The following is a 14958-nucleotide window of genomic DNA, read 5'->3' on the forward strand; positions in this document are numbered from 1 at the left end:
CCAGAAGTACGCGGTTCTGGGCGCTGTAAAGGAGCCCAATGGTGGCAGCCAAATTCTCCTACATCTAGTGCGCAGTTGGCATTCGCAGTGGGTGGGTGTCTGGTGGCAAGGTGACATCAGTAGAAGTGGTCAGTGACGGTTGGTTACTGACGGTGAGAAGAAAACCAAGATAAACTTTACAGGAAGGACATCCCTCTGCTCTTAGATCCCCCCTATGGACCGGGTGGTGAAGTAAGCTCATCCGGTCACATGTATGTTGTTTGCTTATGAAAAATGTAAGACATCAAGCATGTATGGAGCCCCTGATACCTGATGTGTGGTATGGATGCATATCTCCATGGCACCTACCTCTGTATTGTCCGTGCTAGCTTAAGCTGGGTACACACTACAGAAATTTCGACCAATTTTTTATCACGAGCGATTTTACATAAAATCAATGTTCTGATCGCTCGGTCCATGGACTGCATACACACTAGCCTTGTTTAGGACGAGAAAGGGAAGAGTGGACGTCCCATTGGCGACTTTTTACAGCCATGTTGTCGTGAGCAATGACTGTAATTTCATACTCACTGTTGTGGATCGGTTGGCAGTTTATACACACTACACAGCGGAAACGAGATTGTAACGAAAATATTAAACGGTACGACCAACCAAATGAGGCGACAATCGTCCATTTGGGCAGACTTTCGACCATCGTGTCACTGCACACACTGACCCGACTTTTGAACGAGCGGTCGTATGTCGGCTGATTTAGCCGATTATTGGTTGAAAACTGTGTAGTGTGTACCCAGCTTTAGTCACTGTATCCTTAGGTTGTGGAGGGCATTAGCCATTATGATTATGCTTTCTTTTTAATTGTTACACAGATAAATTGTGACATTGAGCATATTCACATATTGAATAACGATGTTTCAAACGGCAATGCTGATTTTTTTTTTTTTCCAGTTGATTCATTACGTTTAGATTAATTGCTGTGATATATTGTCACTATACATGAAAAAATCATGTTTTATGAATCCAAGTCAATTTGAATAATTTCTCCATTCATTTAAGTATTGTCACTGTGTTTGAACCTGTGAAATGCCAAAATTATTTTCTGAGACAATACAATCCTGTCCTTATTGACTTGTTTGAAGATAAATTGCTGTTATAGCTTTTTAAAATAATAAAGAATTGATTTTTAAGCTTTGATCTGCTTTTCACACTTTAGTCCATCTTCTGATGAAATAAACAATGTAGCTGCATTACCTGACTGACATTTCACCTCAGCGCAGATCTTGGTTATCTCAGCACAGGAGATGGCATTCTTGCACAATGTGTGCTATCCTGTCTCACACTTCTGTCTCTAACTGGGATGTCTGCATCAGCTTTATATAATGAATTATATTATGGTTAATCCTATTTAAATTACCAGAAGGATGTGTATAACAGTCCAATCAGAGACCCATATTTCCCATTGGGTGTTTATAAATATGGTGGCTCTCTATATTGTGTGGCATACAGGGAGGTGGCCCCAATATCTGTCTAACAAAGTTGGCAAGTCTATTTCCTACATAAACCTCCACCTGCATCTCTCCCCTTCCATACTGGATGTAGAAATACTTGGATTCCTTATAAGACATATGTGTAGGTGGGAGGAGGGGGAGTAAGAGAGGAGAGACCTCTCCAAGGACACTTAAGGCTGCCTGCTGTATGTAAACAAACTCACTGACCTACCACAGAAATGTCTTTACCCAAAGATAGAACATAAAACAGACAATATTTTCACATTCACTTTTCTGCACACAACACAAACAAAAAAAAGAAAAACATTGAACTTAGTGTCCAATTAAAGTGTAAGGCTAAGCGTTAACACACTAGCTGCCAAACTGCTCTAATGTGCAGGTTTTTTAGATTTGCCCTTGGAAACATTTCACTATTGTCGAACTACACAAGAAAATTCCTCCTTTTCTACTTGTTCGATGCAATTCTTAGATGTATTCTTATTCTCTGAACTTTCTGAATTAATATTTGTGAAAGAGAAGTATTTGGTAAATAAATACTAGTAATCAAAATCAGTAAACTTGTAATTGGGGTTGTAGTGCTCCAAAAGCCACCATGCCAGTATGGAGCGTATTCATGGATGTACCTGCTTTAACGTTTGGACACTAAGGGAACCTTATAGTACAAGGTAGGTCATTCCATAGACAAAATAGGTCCTGTAGCACTACAGATCCCAGCGAGCCCTGGATACCAGGGAATGTGTATGGCTGCCAGAGCTTGCTAGAAACAGTAGTGCCAAAGAAAAAAAAATACTGATTTCTGACATTTAATCATTTATTACCCCAACACTCACCAGCAGTAGCTTTGGAAAGAGACCCAGTGCTTTCAGCACATGGTTGTATTTTCATAGGGTAGGGGGCCTGGTCTGTATGATATTATGTAGGGACACATAGGATGGTGCTGGATGTGGCTTTTATGGGGTTCCCACGCTGTTCTCCCCCTGCAGTTGCTGCAACCATGCAGACAATGAGTGCTGCTATCTGGATCACTTTCTCTTCTATTAAGTGGACATGCAGATTGTTTTCAATATTTAAAAGCTTTTTTAACACTGCAAAGGTCCATGCTGACCATCGTCAGCACAGCACGGACCTTTGATTAAGAAGGGGAGAGCATCCGTATCAGATTCGCCTCCTGACAGGTGTATCTGCTGCTGTGTCCACCTCTAATATGAACATACCTTTACTGTACTTGGCCTATGCTTACACCTCTCCATACACAAGGAGGCAAAAGTTAAAAAGGTAATATGGAAGTAGAGATGCACATATACACCATATGGAAAAAACATATTTTACACACTGGCCTTGCGTCCAACTCTAAATGACTCTCATAATGTGCAAAATAGACCTCAAGAATCAACTCTGCAAATACAACTCCCATCCAATCTACAATCTTTTCCTGTACACACTCACCCATTGTGTCTGAGCATGAACATTTACTTATCTTGAGGTACATCCAAGGCCTGGTCCAGATTAAAAAAGATAAGGGGCTAGACTTACTAAGCTGCGCGTTTGAAAAAGTGGGGAAGTTGCCTATAGCAACCAATCAGATTCAATTTTTTTATTTCATTTTGTAGAAAGCACTAAATAAATGATAGCTAGAATCTGATTGGTTGCTACAGGCAACATCCCCACTATTTCAAACCTGCAGCTTAGTAAATCTAGCCCAAGGACTGTGTTTTCTGATGTATACTCTATAGCATCATCTACGCTGCTAACTAGAGACAGGTTTGGGGAAAACAGAACTTTGGGAAGCAACATGTTTACTACTAATCCCCAGGAGAGGGCTGGTAAATTTTTGTCCAGGGGGCAAGACTCAACTCAGTGGCCTATTAGGAACATTTTAAAGGAATAAAATGCAGGTGGCCCAGAGACCCAGCCCAAGGTAGCCCACTATCGGGTCAGACTGGGGGGAAGATATATCCCTGCCCCCTAGCCCAGCCTGCCCCTGCTAATTCCCAGTTGCTCTCCCTTGTAGCTGGGGAAATATTACTGTCTATTTTGCATGTTATGTTACTTAACTTGAATTGCTTTTCTTTGTTTAATATTATTTTACAATTGCCACAGGTTTATTCAGCAGTATCTTGAAGTATACCTCCTGGGTCCAGTAAGCAGGTGGAGGCATGCAAAACTTGGGTATTCAGTGCTACTGTAGTATAAAAGTTGACAGTACACGTTCTTTAAAAGTCAGAGAACAGACATTTTGGTGCAGATTTAATTCTAAGTGCCTAGAGCCTCCACGGCAATGTCCGGCCCGCAATCTTTGAATTACCCCCTATAAGTAACTTCTGCAGATTGCATAGCTAAAAGTTTGAATTCATTATACGTTACATTTCCTGCTGTATGGGTTAAATACGTATTGTTATCCATAAGCATCTGGCGAATTTGTTGAAATGTTACTTCTTTCAGAATATGCCTAGATTTACAAATGTGCTATCTTCAGTAATCAAAGCAATTAAATAACACTCATTAAGCAGGTGTAGAATTACAATTTCTCATTATACTAAACTTTTAATTAATTTTTCGGAGCGAGAGGCCAGGTGTAGAAAGTAGCAAACTAATATACTCCAAGTAAATGTTGTTTGCAAATACAATTAAAATGGCAAATGCGACTCAATGACTTGTGCCTATATTATGCATTTTAGATTTACTCTCACAGTTGTTGCTGAATGACATATCCTAAGGGATCAGGCAAACAGTGTCAGCAGTGCCAAATGTTGCTGATTCTTAGATAATGGCGATCTACAGCACAGAAGAGTACAGTATTCCAGCATTCATTGAAATTGAATGTACATCAAATAACATTTAGCACCCAATAATGTAGCATTGTATTTTTGTGAATTGTAATCAGAATGTTCTACTCTTATTCCTTTCAGAGATATGTCAAGCAAGATTACAGAGATGTGTGGAACACTCCTGAATATGTAATATCTGTCCATAAATATATCACTTCCTACATATACATTCTGGAGAAAGTTCTTATTTAGTTTTTCTTAGAATTGTTTGTTTAGCCTTATACTGAGTGTGTCATAATACTCTCTGATTTGTGGCAAGTGGGACTCTGCTTTTCAGCACAAAACCCCCCACCTTGGAATATGATTCTTATGGTAGCCCCTGGCTACAGTGTATTCACTGCTATTCCTCCCATGACTCAAGGTGAGAACCTCGTCTGACCACCATCCTAGGGACAACAGAGATGAGGTTCTTACCTCACCTCCTGGCCCCCAAAATGCCTCTTTCCACTCACACCTGGCTCTCTGGTGGCTGTCAATATAGGCACAGGAGTATTAATAAGCAACCAGTGACTAAAACGACAAGCGTGGAGGTGAGACAGTGTACAAGTGCTGTCTTGGAGCAGGACACACTTAAGAGTATCAATTGGGAATCTACATTAAATGGTCTCTCCCCTGATAGCTATGATTCACCAGATAGACAGAGACTTTGACTTTGATATATATACAAGAGTGCTGAGCTGAAATAATTTGATTGATTCAGCGCTCATTTTAGCGATACAAGGTTTGCTAATGAATGCGCAAGACAGTTTAAATTCACCAAAAAATTACCCCATGGAAGATTAGGCCAATCATAGGGCATGGAATGTAAATATGTCAGTCAACGAAGAAGAAATGGAACATGTCTATTACCTTATAAAACTAACTTAGAGTCCCACTCATTCCAATTGGATTATTTTAGGGATGCCTTGATTAAGCATATAGCAAAACGCGCATCGGCTTTCAACCACGCATGCTGCCGCTCTGCAGATATATTATAATTAAAAGCTCAACAAAATGCTAATAGCAATGTAACTTAGATTGGTGATTGATAGATACATATCTGGAACACACTCAATATACATGCTGCCGCTCTGTAGAAAAATACTAACTATAGCGTGTTAATGCTAACAATAAAGCCATTTGATTGGTGGCAGTGGAATATATATCAAATAAATAATGTGCTCCTTGTAGGGAATATGAATGTATGGGAAATCAATTTTGATAACGCTATACTTAACCTAATAGGAATAACGCCATGGGGAGTATAGAGCAACTAATAAACATAGGAAGGAAATGTCTGATTAACATAGGAATAATCACTGAGATAGGAGTGAAAATAAGAATAAATATCTATGTAATAGAGGAGGAAGAATATTTGGGGCACTACAAAACGGCCTTACAGTTATTATCCTTTATGTTTTATATTTTAATCTGTTGGTTAAATCTACAACCACTGATTATAATAAACCAATCTAAGATGTAAACAACATATTTTTCTATAATGCTTGCGAGCTGAAACACCACTATTAATAAGCAGACAAATTATTGGTTCACTAATCAAGTGAGATATACCAATATTTTGAAGCAGAGAAGTGGTTGGCAGTTTTTTCTGCCATTTTAACTAGAACACAAATTCTAATTCAGTTTATTTTCATTCAGCATTTTTTAATATTTCGCTATTAGTTTAAGAATCAACTTAATATTTTTAATGTATATTAATAAAGATTAACATTTTAATTTAAGATGTAGATATACAGCGAGTGCCTCATGATACACAATTCTTTTTCTTTTTCTTTTCACCTAAGATATTACTATTAATGTGTGAGTGTCCCCCCCCCCCCCCCCCCCCTCTGACTATATATGAATTGAGGAGGGTTTACTGGATTTCTCAGTGCGGTGTGAATAGCTTTTGTGGCTCCTATTCAGTCTACTCCTCGTTTATTTATTTTTTAAATAAAGCATTTTTTAAAACTTAAATATACTTAAAACTGCTATCTAAGAAAAACTAACAAAAGGAAACTAACATTTTAACTACTAAACATGCTAAAACAACACGAAAAATCAACACTTCTCTAAATAGAAACAAAACTGAATTGCAAATGAAATAAACACAAAAGGCCTAAATCATGCTCAGACATAAGGTCAGATTGCGTGTCATATCTTATGTGAAATAGCTCTGCGCATGCTTCGAAACGGACCTTATGCCAATGAATGCAATTGCTTGCAATTCATGTCCTAACGCAAATGACACTTACGACTTGAAGCCGACTGATAGTGATGACTGGTACGGCATAGTCCTTGTTTGGAAACGTACACGTATGCGTGCCACTAGCTAGCACAGAACATATGTATGCAACTTAGACCACGAAAAACGCATTGTATGTACAGTACGTATTAAGAATATTTTGATTTATTATGTATTTAATGTAGAAATATACAGTATATATTTTTTTTACCAACCATATATTTATTAGTGATTATACTGTTTGCACTTATTTTATTATTTTATAATATACAATTTTTAAATATGTTCTGTGTGACCTTATATTGCACATATGCTTGTGCGTATACTGCTGCTGTTCTGTCTGTTAACATACGCCATACTTGCCAACATTTAATATTTTTGTTCCGGGAGCTGCCAGTAGGAGTTGGGCATGTAGGGGGCGGGGCCCCGAAAATCTTGTCATTTTAGTCCCGGTGAATCGCGGCGTTTGAACCGTATTCTGCCCACTTCACTAGGAAGTGGGCAGATCAGGAGATTGCCACACTCTCTTGGAAGTCCGGGAGACTCTCGCGAAATGCGGGAGTCTCCCGGACGTTCCGGGAGAGTTGGCAAGTATGACATACGCCACGTAATGTTTAGGGAGAGCGTACTTACTGCAGGATTCAAATAGAATCGCATCTTGAGATCTTCTAGATTTGAATATGGGTGGAAATATGTTCATGTTTCGTGCTCTCTTTTTAATCATTAGTTGTGTGCAAGCTACATTAGGACTTGAATCAGGTCCCAAGTTTCCTCTGACTGTGTTGCACTACAGACATTGTAGATTGCTTATAGAAAGTGGGTGAGGCAAATTGGAACTGGAATGCGGAAAATTGAATCGTGATTTGTAAGCAGAGTTTTTAAAAGTTGATTTCAGAGAGATTCATCAGTTTTGAGCCAAAACTTTATTAGAATGTAGTAAACATTATTCCTGGGGTTTCATGCAATACCTTTTGTTAAAAGGAAGTTGGCAAGTAGACCACTCTTTACAGAAGGTTGAAGAAGTGAAATAGTGGCCTACTGGGGTTAGGTGTTAATTATTTTCATAACTTTGCAGATTATTATGTTACTAAACTAAGTTGCATATATGTTTCAGATTCTGGAATTGACCCTTGTGGCAAATATGTATAGTACGTTTACACATATTAATATTTTATTTACATATTTGCCTACTTTTCCCTACCTCACTTCCAGAAGATGCAGTGCTCAAGTAGGCAAAGAGGAGGTGAATGGTGCTTGGTAATGTGATTTATGTCATACACCCGTCCACAGTGCAGTATGTAAGTGCTCCCCTGGACAATTGTTTGCTCTCTCAGTAGTCTAGGACGTCTCCCCCAATTCGGTATGCATAAAGTTTAAGCTGTATGAAAAAATACACTTATTTTATAATGTGTTAGCAAACACAATCCTTTCATATACAATTATGTATGTTAGTTATGCATTTAATCTAATATAAGGTTTTATATAAGTTTGTATGAAATGTATTAGCTTTCAACATTATGTTTTCCTAAACATATGCAAACTATAAGAACTGTTCTTTTTTCTGGACATCTTGTAAGGGAAGTCTTCAGCTAGTGCTGGTGTGATGCTGTACTCACAATAACCTGTTACTTTTTATAGCTTGAGTTGGGAATATTTTAGTAACGGGAATCACTTAACAGCTACCTCTTCTGTTCCAGACAATGCCGGGGGATTTTATCTCAGGAATTGGGCCTTTGCCAAAGCTCAAACATCTTTTGATTACAATACAGCAGCTTGCCTTAATAGTTTCCTCTACAGAACATATGTATTTCCAAGAACAGTTTCCTTTTTATTCCATTGAAAAAGAGCTAATCCAACCAAAACATGATTAAACTAGGCTTTCCTTCCCCATGTGGTGCCAGCAGAGGCATTTCCAGAGCTGCATTGTCACCCCCAAGAACCACTTATCTGGTTCCATCATTCATTGAATCACTGACTGCAAGAAGCAGAGCAGTGTGACACCAATCACCTGTACTACCTCATGCTGCTAGAAGTCCCAGAAGTATGACAACTGATAGTGTTAGCAGAGGTACCAGCGAGGAAGAAGGATTATCTTCTGTCTTATGTACTTTCTCTACTCCCCTAGTCAGTCCCTGTCATGTCAGTAAAATTTCTGCAGGAAGTGTAGGCGATAGGTGTCACAGGGAATTTGGCAGAATCTCCTAATTTCTGACCTTCAAAAGGTGGCGGACAGTTACAGCTGGACCTGATAATGTCATTAGGTCTGTTCCTCTACATAGAATACTGGGAGCTCCCTTCTGTGATGAACAGTTGGCAGCTCCTTGCTAGGAAAGGTAGGCTGATACTGCTCTCCTATTATACTCTGTGAATCCAGAAAGAGGTTACTTGGGCTTAATCTGCACCAAGTTCTGAATCGAAATTCAGGACTCAATAAAGGAATTCACAATGGGTAATCACAAGGCTTTACACTCTGATGGATATTCAGACTGAAGATTCTGGGCTGACAAAGGAAAACATAGCAGAAAACAAATCCTATTTGTTAGAGAATTAGAAAGAAAGACTGAAGAGAAGACTGAAGACTGAAGAGCCTGGGACAAGATTAATCTGCCACCCTGTCCTCACTGTTTCCTGTGGTTTTACCAGTTAGTCTCAGGTTTTTTTTACCATCACTAACCTGCCATTATTGACCACGCCTACTGGCGTTACTCGGCCTCCAGACACTCAAAACCCATAAGGGCTAACTGCGCACCAGCTATTGCACAAGCTTTTTGGCTCAAGTAGAGATGCCAGATTTCTGCCTCGGATATTTGAGGACCGCACTATAGGGTATGTGGCAGGGCGATAAACTGCTACATCTTTGGAAAGGGTTAACCGCCTGGGAGTCAGGAGGATGTCCCAACCATTGCTCATAGGGAGCTGCCTTTCCCGTAGAGTTAGTCATGCTCATAGGTACTCAGATGCCCCCAGGTCTTAACTCTAGCGTAGTGTAAGTGTATGAGTAATACTGCAACAAGAAAAATTGGAGGCAGACACTGAATGGAAGCAGGTAGTCAGGAGCAGGCTGAGGTCAGGGGTCAGTAGTGAACAGCATGGTCAGAAAACAGGCAAGGGGTCAGGGCTGGCAAAAAGTAGGTATTTCCAAGTAACAAGCCAGAGGTCAGGGCAATCAGCAAACAATTGCAGTCCAGATAAAGCCAAGAGGTCAAAATCGGAAAAGCAATTGCGAGTCAGAGGATTAAACAGCAGCAGGTCAGCAAACACAAAAGTGAGCAGTATTGCCAAGACGCAGCGCTGCTTAGGGGAGCTTCCCAGCCATTGTCCTGGTGATGGGTGGGATGTTGAAGGAGGAAGTGACGTCCCGTTCACAGTAGAGATGGCCGGGACGCGGCCAGATAGCATGGAGTGAATTGCGGAGGCACGGGACCGCAAACAGGGGTGTGTGTGTGTGTGTGTTTGTGTGTGTGTGTGGGGGGGGGGGGAAACAGACCAGCACTACAGAGGAAACAAAAATATTTTGGCCCCTACAGGCATTAGTAATCACCGGAAGTCGTTTGCGTTTCATCTGCGCTCCAAATGCTGTCCAGACAACAAGAGAGCACCAGCAAACATTTAATCTACAGGACCCTTTATCATTTTTACGCATTTGACAAGAAGGAGTCCTGAATGTTGTTTGGAAAAGCGTGACAGGGAAAGAATAGGGTAAGATCTATCACTTTTTAGATCTCTGACCATGATTATACCAATAATACCAAAAGAGGCAAAAGAGTATAAACATGTCTCTGTGCAAAAGACGCCTTTGTTTCATTTCACACACTATCACATTGTATGAAGTGGCCTATGTGCTTATATATATGTATTGGAGTTTCTACTGTGTTTGTGCACAGAATTGTTGTAAGAAGCAGGGAATACCACTAGAAGAAGCATAGATACCACACTACTATGACATTGTGTATGTGTATATATGGCATTGTTTATGTGTGCGCGTGTGTGTATATGTAGGTATATGGTATTGCGTGGCGTGTATGTATGTATATGGCAGTGTGTGTGTGTATGCATATAAATATGTATATATATATATATATATATATATATATATGTATATATATATATCTTTGTGGGATGTGAAGGATAGAATCTATGTTAGTTCTAATTGGCAGAATACATTGCGATCAGCTGCATTTCTGTATTCTGTATTACCCTATGGGGATAAATTGGTCTTCTTTGCTTGTAAGTTTAAAGGTTTTCTCAATCTGTCAATTTGACTGCGGATTAGAAATACAGATAAAAATGCCTCATTCTGCTGAGATGCCTGATGAAATTCTGAGACTTTCTTTACAAAAAGCTATATACTTGCAACATTATTATTTCACGCGATCTCCTGATCTATTAATGCAGTTTTATCTGGACCTGGTTTTAAGTACTTGAGTTGGTGTTCACAAGGTTGCCCTCTGTATTGTGTGGCGGACACAAGGTTGCCCTCTGTATTGTGTGGCGGTCACAAGGGTGCCATCTATATTGTGTGGCAGTCACATGGTTGCCCTCTGTACTGTGTGGTGGTCACAAGGGTGCTTCATGTATTGTGTTGCGGTCACAAGGGTGCAGTGTATTGTTTGGCGGTGATAAGGGTGCTCTCCTTATTCTCTATTTTTTATTTGGTCACTTATTGCTCTGCTTTCCATATTTCATGGACCTATACATTTTCCAAACAGGTCCCAGCATTCCAGGATCCATACAAGAATTCAGTACCAGGTTGTGAAAGCTGCAAAAACAGGTAGGTGAGAGCAACACCATTTTAATACATAATATGTCTTGTCTAAAGAGGCACAGCCACACTCCATGTTGGCCCCACCCCCATCACTGTGTGACCACGCCCACTTCAACTGCGCCGTTGCTGCACGGCGGCACACATCACTTCTCCTATGTGTGGAAGTTGGGGGGCTGCAAAAAGTTGCTGTACCGGAGCCCCAAATTCCTCTTGTCGGCCCTGGCTGCGACTTGTGACCAATAGATCTGGTTTTGCTGTTCATATGTGTTGCTGTGTTGTGCTGAGGATCCTCATAATAAAGCTACTGTTTGACCCTGACTCAAGCATTTGTCTGGTGACTTGATGTTAACCCACTACAATCACAAAAAAACCTCACTGGGAATGCACGGTCCAAGACCTCCAATTTGTCAAACAGAAATATTATTATTTAATTTATCGAAATTTGTAGTGATATCCATCTATTTAAATATATAATTTAATCAGTGATGTTTTAAAATCTCTGAGCTTCTTTTATTAATTTCAATTGGCCTTCCATTTCAATGATGTTTCCAGCATTTGTGCTACATATAGTAACCCCATTTAAATAAATGGGCCAATTGAAATGAATGGGAAAAACATTCATCGTTTCAAAGGGATGGCGTAATAATTAAGGGACTCCCATTTTCCGTTAGCCAATCATGAGCAGCCAGTGTTAGAAAATGTATGTGATTCGCCTTCATTGATGGGGAGTGTCCAAAATTCCCTGCTTTGATACTTTTATAGTGGTCAGAGCCAGTGACCAGGAGGGTTGTTTTTTTAAGGGCAATTTTTCCTGTTTTGGGTCTATTTTCATTTGGACTAAAATGGAGCAAGAAAAATTATATTTTATGTTTGATAAAGTGGTGAACAAAGGTTTGGGTGGGATTCTTTCATACAGTGTCTGAAATCTATAAAAACATTTTCCATAGCAATTTACTAAATGGAACTTTAATTCCCACAGTTCCATACTTATCCCTCAGAAGTCGGTAATTGCTGTGATTTTGCAACGTTAGCTGATTTATAGATTAGTTTGCCTTTAGTAGGTTTAGTGCCTAGCAAATTAACCTCTAAGGGCCTGATTCATTAAGGAAAGTTAAGCAAACAATTAAGTAAGTTTTCTTACTCAAGTTTTCTAGACAAAACCATGTTGCAATGCAAGGGGTGCAAATTAGTTTATTATTTTGCACATAAGGAAAATACTATCTGCTTTTTCATGTAGCACACACATACTTAATAGCTTATTTGAACACTTAAATTTAAAGTTGATCTAGGACATGCTCTATGCCAAAAATAAATCTGCCGTCACATTTTAAATTTACCCCCCCTCCAATGCAACATGTGTTTGCCTTACTTACTTTTGCTTAACTTTCCTTTATGAATCAGGCCCTAAATCACTAAAAACATATAATATTTTATCACTATTTTGTATTCAATTTAGTAAATCCCCTCTACATAATTTAAATCGTCTTTCTGCAACTGGGGCAGTCCATTAATAAGAAAAATTCTGCCATTCTAAAGAGACAAATTGGCACATACCTCTGTCAACAAAATGTATAAATGAGAAGAAGAAAAATGACTTCATATTAAAGTTTTATTCTATAATTTATATACAAGTGCACAGGGTTCTTGTGCAATTTTTGTGCTGTGTTTATTTTGCTTTGTATTCATACTTTGGGATGAATTGAAACACATACTTATGTCCATGGTTATCTCTTTTCCAGCTGTGGATTATGAGTGCATGAAAAATGCCTTTCTGTCATTTTGTTTATTTTTGTGAATAGCACCATCATTGTAAGTAACACCAGCAACAAGGTTACAGAACATAGCCTGAACTTTGGAATACGAACTTTATGTCTTGTATTTATTTGAATCATAGAGGCTAGACAGTGTCATCTTCTTCTATTCTTATATACAGACTGCAATCTTGCACCACCCCAAGAACTCTGTGTTATTTTTGTTGAAAAAGCTGCTCTGAACACTACATCTTGCAGTCTGAGGTATAGTTAATAATATTATAGATATCTCTGCAGAACCACTAACCATTCTGGCAGGACCAGCAGTAAAGGAAAAATCAAGTGAGAGCTGTTCTGTGCCAGGTAGAAGGCTTATCAAGAGACACAAGCAGCGATGATGAGCATCTGCATTCAACAGAGAGGGCAGCTGAGCCATAAGAAAGCCAAGGACCACAGACATTATTACAGAGTCCATGGCTTTGAGTGGCACCATCTTCAGTATTACTTACAGCAGTGGAAACATCATAGGGATTGTGCTAAGACTATCACAGAGCTAATATAAACTTAGCTACTATTCTACTGTTTGATTTATTTATTCAATTTATTACCCAGGATATTTTTTATAGAAAGACTTCCCATTAGTTATAAATCTGGACCCACCACAAGTACCATATCCATCAATGACAACATAAAAATGAAACATGTTAGATGAGGAGGATGAGGGCAAGGAGAGTAAAAAAAAACAAAAATTTCAGTAATATTGGGGGAAGAAATCAAATCTATTTGCATTTTCATTTTAAGTAAAAAAAAAATACAGAAGAAAAGTGGGCTATCTTTAAAATGTTGTTGGAAACATACAAGTGGGGAAATAAATGTAAAAGTATTCTAAACCAATGTGGATAAAAATAACGGTAAGGAAAGAAATGCAAAGGAAGAAGCGTGCATTTAAATTGTTTAACTCTGAAGGGTCAGAGGAGTCCTAACCATGGGTAGAAGGAATGTAATAAAACATGCAAAAAGGAAATTAGATTGGCTAAATTAGAAAATGAAAAACAAGTTGCAGAAGAAAGTAAGACAAACCCCAAAAGTATATAAATGGCAAAAGGATTAAAAAAGATAATATAGGACCCCTAAGAAGTAAGATGGGTGAACTGATAAATGATACTAAGAAAAAAATCAGAGGTATTAAACACTTTCTTTTCTTCAGTATTTACTAGAGAGGAACAAATGGAAGGAATGATACATAAAAATGGAAATAAAACAATAACATTAATTAATACTTGGTTGACAGAGGAAGAAGTCCAAAGGCGACTGAAGAATATTAAGATAAATAAAGCTCCAGGTCCAGGTGGCATACACCCAAGGAGCTAAATTCAGAAATAGATAGACCGCTATTCTTAATTTTCATAGATTCAATCTCATCAAGCTCAGTACCAAGGGATTGGCAAATAGCAGATGTGGTGCCGTTTTTTAAAAAGGGGACGAGATCACAACCAGGGAATTATAGACCTGTAAGCCTGACTTCAATAGTGGGGAAACTACTTGAAGGTATATTAAGGGATAGTATTCAGGATTACTTGGTGCACAATAAGATTATTAGTGGGAATCAGCATGGATTTGTGAGGGATAGGTCATGTCAAACAAATCTAATTAGTTTCTATGAGGAAGTTAGTGGGAACTTAGACCAGGGCAGCACAGTAGATGTGGTCTACTTAGATTTTGCAAAGGCCTTTGATACAGTGCCACACAAGAGGTTGGTTTACAAAATAAGGGAACTGGGTCTAGGAAACAACATTTGTACTTGGATCGAAAACTGGTTAGAGAATAGGGAACAGAGAGTTGTGATAAATGGAACATTTTCTAAATGGTCAAAAGTTATAAGTGG

The sequence above is a fragment of the Mixophyes fleayi genome, chromosome 1, assembly GCF_038048845.1.
Source record: "Mixophyes fleayi isolate aMixFle1 chromosome 1, aMixFle1.hap1, whole genome shotgun sequence".
NCBI classification, from domain to species: Eukaryota; Metazoa; Chordata; class Amphibia; order Anura; family Limnodynastidae; genus Mixophyes; species Mixophyes fleayi.